The following is an 8772-nucleotide window of genomic DNA, read 5'->3' on the forward strand; positions in this document are numbered from 1 at the left end:
ATGAGTGAGGAGGAGAGAAGGAGGTGAAGTGCACACTGTTGTTTAAATCTGGGGCAAACAGAGTTAAGCTGGCCATAGACTCAAAGATCCGTTCGTTTGGCGACATCGCCAAACAAGCGGATCTTTCCCCGATATGCCACTAAACAGCATGGCTATATAGGGGGTAATTCGAACGTTCGGCCGTATGGCCGAACGATCGAATTACGATGCACCAAGGGGCTCAGACGGGTCGGTCAGTTAAAAATCCAACCTTCCCGATCGATATCGTGGCCAGATATCGATCGGGAAGACCTGTCGGAAGCCCCCATACACGGGCAGATAAGCTGTCAAATTGGTCCAAACGACCGATATCGGCAGCTTTATCTGCCCGTGTATGGCCACCTTTAGAAAGGTGACATATGGTGGTGCATTATATAAGAATATATAACAGTAGGTTTCTATTTCATGACAGGTATGGGACCTATTATCCAGAATGCACGGGACCTGGGGTTTTCCGGATAAGAAGTCTTAATATTAAAGGGATAATGTCATTGCAAAACACATCAGTTAATAGTGCTGCTCCAGCAGAATTCTGCACTGAAATCCATTTTAAAAAAGAGCAAACAGATTTTTTTATATTCAATTTTGAAATCTGACGTGGGGCTAGACATATTTTCGGTTTCCCAACTGCCCCAGTCATGTGACGTGCTCTGATAAACTTCAGTCACTCTTTACTGCTGTACTGAAAGTTGGAGTGATATCAGCCCCCCCCCCAGCAGCCTAACAAAAGAACAATGGGAAGGTAACCAGATAGTAGTTCCCTAACACAATATAACAGCTCCCTGGTAGGTCTAAGAACAATGCTCAATAGCAAAAGCCAAGTCCCACTGAGACTGATTCATTAAATAGACTCAATAGGATTGTATTGCAACTATTAAGGATTAATTAAATCTTAGTTGGGATCAAGTACAAGGTACTGTTTTATTATTATTACAGAGAAAAAGAAAATCAATTTAAAAAATCTGAAATATTTGATTCAAATTAAGTCTATTGGAGATGGCCTTCCGTAATTCTGAGCTTTCTAGATAAAGGATCCCATACCTGTATATATGTTCATCTTCCCACCATAATAAGTTCAGCGCATCACAGTATGATTCTAATACTGCCCCTGTAGCATATTTGAACAAGTGCCACTCAGAATAACACTCTCCTCCTCATGGACTCCATCTCTCTGTTTTTCTCAGACTGAAGCAATATATTTCCCAGGATGTATCCACAGCAGCAACAATTTATATCACTCTATTCTCAACTCCCTTTGGATGCAGTATAAAACCCTCCATTAGATCAGATTACATCAGGTATAGGTATGGGATCCGTTTTCCAGAAACCTGTTATATAGAAAGCTCCGAATTATGGAAATGCCACTTCCCATAGACTCCATTTTATTCAAATAATACGAATTTTTAAAAAATATATCCTTACTCCAAGCTATGAAATAATTAATCCTTATCGTAAGCAAAACCAGCCTATTGTGTTACATGATTTTCTGGTTGACTGAAAGATTATGGACTATGAAGATTCAAATTACGGAAAGATCCATTATCCAGAAACCCCAAGGTTCTGAGCATTCTGGTCCCTTACCTGTATATATAAAAATACACAATTCATTTTTACTTACCTTTTATGTACCAGTTTTAGTATGAGAGGGCACAGCCACACTAGCACTAAATAATACCTGCAATAAAATGGTGTCCATTCAAATAAAAAAAATATGAGAAAGTTGAACGCATGTAACAGTTAGCTGATGATGAATGAATTCACATTTGTGGATGAAACAGAACTGAGTCTCACGGTGCAGTGATTGATTCCTTCCCTGCAAGGCTCTCTCCAATGCAATAAAACTCATTCCTTGTGTTTACTCAAATGGTTTATGCCTGGAAGAAAAGCTGTGGAAGAATTAATCCTTGACTGGAATGTGTAACTGCCGCTACATCGTTCTCAACCATGCCACGAGCAGCTCTATATATTACTCGTCAGAGAGTTAACTTATGGCTTAGCACATTGGTGGAAATAGGCATCCAAACACTGAAATCCTAGAATCCTGTTAATAACAAGGACAAACGTCAATGTGGCATCAAGTCTAGAGGTTAGAGGACATATCCATGTACAATTGTGTAGTTGATCACACATAAACCTCAGCAAAACATAAGATGCTACACAGTCTCTGCTTGGCAGAGTCATTGTTTTTAGTATGTAGCATCTTTAAGTTGGAATAAACTAATTTGGAAAGCAGTAAGGAACCCCTGATATGGTAGTAGATAAGGAAACCCCTGATATGGAAGGAGGTAAGGAGAACCCTAATATGGAAAAAGGTAAGAAGATCCCTGATATGGAAGTAGGTAAGGAGACCCCTGATATGTAAGGAGGTATGGAGACCCCTGATATAGAAGGAGGTAAGAGACTATAATTTTGAAGGCGCACACCCAAAACAATATATATATATATATATATATATATATATATATATATATATATATATATATATATATATTAGCTGATATGGAAGTAGGTACAGAGATACCTGATATGGAAGGAGGTAAGGAGAACCTTGATATGGAAGGAGGTAAGGAGAACCTTGATATGGAAGGAGGTAAGGAGATCCCTGATATGGAAGGGGGTATGGAAAAAGGTAAGGAGACACCTGATATAGAAGGAGGTAAGGAGAACTCTGATATAGAAAGAGGTAAGGAGAACCCTGATATGGAAGGAGGTAAGGAGATCCCTGATATGGAAGGGGGTATGGAAAAAGGTAAGGAGACCCCTGATATAGAAGGAGGTAAGGAGAACTCTGATATAGAAAGATGTAAGGAGAACCCTGATATGGAAGGAGGTAAGGAGATCCCTGATATGGAAGGAGGTAAGGAGAACCCTGATATGTAAGGAGGTAAGGGGATCCCTGATATGGAAGGGGGTATGGAAGGAGCTAAGGAGAGAGACCCCTGATATAGAAGGAGGTAAGAGACTATAATTTTAAAGGCGCACACCCAAAACAATATATATCTTAGCTCATATGGAAGTAGGTACGGAGATGCCTGATATGAAAGGAGGTAAGGAGAACCTTTATATGGAAGGCGGTAAGGAGAACCTTGATATGGAAGGAGGTAAGGAGATCCCTGATATGGAAGGGGGTATGGAAAAAGGTAAGGAGACCCCTGATATAGATGGAGGTAAGGAGAACCCTGATATGGAAAGAGGTAAGGAGAACGCTGATATGGAAGGAGGTAAGGAGAACCCTGTTATGTAAGGAGGTAAGGGGATCCCTGATATGGAAGGGGGTATGGAAGGAGGTAAGGAGACCCCTGATATAGAAGGAGGTAAGAGACTATAATTCTGAAGACAATATATATTAGCTGAGGTGCCAATCCTATGGAAGCTGCCCAAGTCAAGCCTCCCAATACGTATAATACCAAGCCAATTTATAGATTGCACACTCAGTCTTTATACAAAAAAAATCAGGAAAATGTATTATATCAAAACACTTATATATTAGTAAGCCACCCTGCGCGTTTGGATCACATAAGTGGTCTTCATCAGGGGAAAAACACACATGAAATACAAAAAAAAGATAGAAAAGGCTCTTTTTTTATATTTTTTGTATTTCATGTGTGTTTTTCCCCTGCTGAAGACCACTTTTGTGGTCAAAACGCGTAGGGTGGCTTACTAATATGTAAGTGTTTTGATATAATACATTTTCCTGATTTTTTTTATAAAGACTGAGTGTGCAATCTATAAATTGGCTTGGTATTATACGTATTGGGAGGCTTGACTTGGGCAGCTACGTATTGGACCTAAATTAGATATAAGGGGGGGGGTCAGTACTTCTCAAGTGCAGTCTCAAGGGCATTTTGCCTTTGCTCCCAGTTATATAAAATGTTATCTGTTTGTCACTCTTGTATCTGTGTATTATTATTTGTTCCTAGTGGGTCAACATGTAGGTGCTTCCCTGGATCCCACAAGGTGGTAAGAAACTGCAAATATTTTTTAGCAAAGGGGATTCAGACCCTGTATTGGTAAGAAACATAATTTTTTTATTAAGATGTACATCCTAGAACACAAGAGCTGTCAAAATAGGGTTACATTTCCAAATGAAATCACATTTTATCAGATCTGCACTTATCATACTTATGGCCCATCAAATACCCACCAGGGGGATATGTGTCTAATTTAGTCAAATCAAACGGAGAGTCAAATAAAGGTGAGACTGATATGATGAGTTTAAATGATTTTTATTTTTTCAATAAATATTTGTGCTATTTTAGTCATTACTCATTATCCTGAAACTCTTCATATGTAATAACTGTGTTTATCTGATCAGCATTATCCAATTATGTTGAATGCTTAAAATACACATGGGCAACAAAATGATTTCTGAATCCTCTGCTTTACGCTTCATTTAAATCCTAATCTTGGAAATGTTTCCATTTATCACAACACATATATATAGAGTGTATTTAACATATTTATCACTGTAATATTGCGTAGCTTTAGGGCAGCATGGAAATTTGTCAACTTCTGTTTTATTTAGATAAAACATGGATTCCAATAGATAGCGTTAAGCCTTTTCAGGAAATTATTACTGATCAAGGAATACAATAACCCTTTAAAGGGGAGTTCACCTTCAATTTAAATTTCATTACAGGTATTATGTAAATAGTGGTATTCAATTTGCTGTTGGTCTTCATTTTGTGCTTTTTGCATTATTTACATTTTTATTGTGCAGCTCTCAGGCTAACCTAAAAACTAGGCAGCCATTGCAAAATCAAAATTGAAAATATATAGCATAAGGCCTATTTTGATTGCCAGGGTCAGTGATCCAGACAACCAGAAATAATTTCCAGTTGCATGCCAGAAAGAGGCGGAAGGCTATGAAATAAAAAAACAACTCAAAATAAATAATGATTTACAATAGGTTAATCTATAAAATAATAAAATTGATTTTAAATGGGAACTGTCCTCTTTAAGACAGAGTATATTGTATTGATACCTTATCTAAAATGCAGACATCAGCAGGTTGGGGCGATACCAACAATATATAATGCTTTTGAGGCCTATTTATTAAAGGTGGAATTTCAGGTTTTTGAAACCACGACTAAACTCACTTTCTCTAAAACCACAAATGTCATGAAATGTATTAAAAAATCCAAACTAAAAAAACACGAATGGGAAAAATGGCAGAAAAGTCGCCAAAACCTTGACTTTTTCATATTTTTGCATAAAAGCCAGTGTCAAAAATACCTGAAAACCTCTAAAACTACAAAACAAAAAAAGATCATCGGTCGAATATCGAACTAAATCAAATACTCTACGCACCCAGACAATGCAGGCAGAAATAGCCAATGCACATCTTGAAAAATGGCAAGGAAATAAAACATAGTGTTCACGGTATAACATATGCACAACCAGTAGCTGCCGGCTTGTGTGAAGCATGATAACTTGTATAGCACCGGCCCTGCAGGGAAACCAAGAAGCCAAATATGATTAAGAAAAACAAGGGATAAAGTGAAAGATGTTCAATGTCTCTGCTTTCTGTCTAACCCTTCCTTGCTGCTGGGCCTTTGTGCATATCAATGATGTTGTGGTGTATATGTAACCTTGATTGATCTGTTGTGTTGCCACATTGATTAAGATGTTCCTTTTGAGTCAACGCAGGAGGAACGGACTGCAAGGCAACTCTCCTCTAAACATTCTGAAAACTTTTCACTTCTCATTTCCATTTCAGTTATCAGCTCTCATTGTGCTTATGTTTGGTATTATATTGACTGTCCATTATTTTTCTATTGTTTCCCAATTATTTTCTATGGTCGGACTGGGCTGCCAAGAACAATTCCTATCAACTCTTTCCACCATAAGTCTGTATGACACTTATTACACCCTATTTACATCATTGTTGTGGGCCCTCAACGTCAGGTTCATGGTAGGCTCCAGAAGGACGTTTTAGAAATAGTTTGATTTTAATGTTGTCCATTTAAGTTCTTCTGTCTAGTTGAGTCTTTGTTTACCTTTATTCACTATTGTATTTCTATTTAGATTTTCTTTCTAGTGGCTTTCGTGGGGCCATTGTGACCGTATTTTCATTTACCTTTTTCAGCTTGTTGCCATGGTTCCATCGTGACTGTCTTTTTGTTGACCTTTTCCTAGTAATTGCCGTGGATCTATTGAAATTAAGAGTTTTCTAGTCCAGGTCATGGTTCCATTGTGATTTTGATTGTGTATTTACCTTGACTAGTGGTTCTGCTTTGATTGCACGGTAATCGAAGATGCCATGGTTCCATTGTGGCTGTATTGTAATTCTGGTTTATAAAGGTAAATGCTATGGTTTCATTGTCATTGAATTTGAATTATTTATTTTTTTAGTTGTTCGCTTAGCTACATTAAACTACAACACCAAGCAAGACAACTAAATGAATTTCCCAAAGCTGAACCTTTCTGATATAAATTAGAAATCCAAAGGCCTGGAACTAGGGGTAGGCAAAAGAGGCAGCTGTCTAGTGCGCAATGGAGTATGGAGGCGCATCTGGTGGGGGGCAGTGTCTGAATGACGTAGAAGTTAGGGGACAGGCAGTTAGTCTGACCCTCATGAATACAGTTCTGTGGAATGCAGGCATTCATAGGGCGAATGTAGGTCTCTGCACCAGTTTTTTTGTGCTTTGTTCCCTACCCTGCAGGCAGTGTCAGACCAATCTGGCTGGGTGCTCTAGGCAACCTGGCTGAACACTTCAACCCCATGTGAATAAGCTGTTTGGATGAGGAATCCAAATCAAGGGGGGTGTAGGGACAGGAGACCGGACTAGGGGGGCGGCTGCATACAGTATAGGGTACATGCCTGGCACCCCTCAAGCTTTGAGCCCTAGGCACATGCATATTGTCTACCCCTAGCTCCATAATAAATGGCCCCTCTTCGCTAGCTGCAAATAAGCTGGCGAGCATTTGCTGATATTTCACGAAGAAGGAGAATATTATAACACGGTGCATTTCATTCCCAGAATTCTTGCTGTTTGCATATAAAGAAACAGGCAGTCCCCAGGTTACATACAGCTAGGGTCTGTAGGTTTGTTCTTGTACGTAAGTTGAAACGTATACAATTACTTATTGAGTGCAACTTAGACAGATGTTTGTCTTAACATAGTATTTATTTTTAACTTTCTGTACATATTTATTTTTACATTTCTGTGCTCTGCAGTAGACAACACACGCCAGAGGGGTTGGGGCAGGTGGTTTATTAAAGCTAAATGCTAATAAAGACCAAGCAACCGATACACTTCCAAATTGGCATGCACTCGACGGAACCTCAGACTTCAGTGATTAAAATATCTTTATTGTACAAACAACCCTCCTAACGTGTTTCGTGTGGTCGCAAACGTACTCATAGGCTTGTGAGTATGAAACGCTTTAGGAGGGTTGTTCAGACAATAAAGATATTTTTAATAATCGCCGATATCTGAGGTTCCGACGAGCGCGTGCCAATTTGGAAGTGTATCGGTTCTGAGGTCTCCTCAAGCTGCTGGTTCAGGGCGCTGCACTCAGACCACAGTTGTGAAGAGGTGAGTGACAGATTCGGGGCATGTGCACCCGGACCCACTCAGCCATAGGGTGAGCGTAGAGAGCAGTGTAGCTTGCACATTGTTAATAGGCTTTCAGCTAATAGGGTTTGAGCGCATCCAGATTGGTGTATTTTGGGACTTAAAAGACCAAGCAAACCATAGTATGTTACTGTAATGTTAGTGTGAGTTGGAGATATATATATATATATATATATATATGTATGTATGTATGTATGTATGTATGTATGTATGTATGTATGTATGTATGTATGTATGTATGTATGTATATGTATGTGCCGTCCCATAACACAAGCAATGTTAGCATTTAGGGTTAACTCTCTTTCCAGACAAATGACATTTTTAAGGAATAACATTTATAATAAAAAAATTGCCAATTATTTAAGCTAGGCAGGTAATCCAAAAGGCTGGGCACAAAGAGGCACAATGAACCTCTTGCTAATGACTGGTGATATTTTACAATTCCCCATTGCTAGCCGGAAAACACCTTTTGTGAAGACGAATAACCAGGAGTAAGAAAAATATTTAAATGAAAGGTTTTCAGGATAACATGAAATAATGATGCTAATAAAGGAGTCAGGTGTGCGGTTGTGATTAAATTATTATAGTTCGAGGCCAAATCTGTCAGTTTCTGTTAATTTTTTATTACAAGGCTTTATTGGCTCAAATATATTGGCATCCTTGGGCATTCCATGTCTAGAATTTGGATCAATTAGATTTATTCCCTTGAAACTTCCAGAATATTTAAGCTTTGAACCGTTTTGGGTCGGGAAATACGTCCATTTTTCCACTGTAATAATCGTCTTAACAAATGAACAAATAATAGGTCAAACTATTTATTTATGACACATATAGGCATTTTTTTTTATCGGAAAAGTAAAAGCAAAATATCCCCTAAATAAGCATCTGAAATGTTTTTGGAATTCATTCTTTCCAAAAACTTTTCTGGTTATATTCGGATTCTGCTGAATACCTAACTGAATCCAAATGCTCTACGTGAACGGAAATTACAGGCGGAAATGGCCAATGTGCAAGTAAACTATAGGTATGGGACATTTTATCCAGAATGCTCGGGACCTGGGGTTTTCCGGATAATAGATCTTTCTATATTTTGGATCCCTATACCATAGGGCCTTATTTATCATGCTGTGAAAATATACATATATACCTGTAC

This window comes from Xenopus laevis, chromosome 1L, assembly GCF_017654675.1.
Source record: "Xenopus laevis strain J_2021 chromosome 1L, Xenopus_laevis_v10.1, whole genome shotgun sequence".
Classification (NCBI taxonomy): Eukaryota; Metazoa; Chordata; class Amphibia; order Anura; family Pipidae; genus Xenopus; species Xenopus laevis.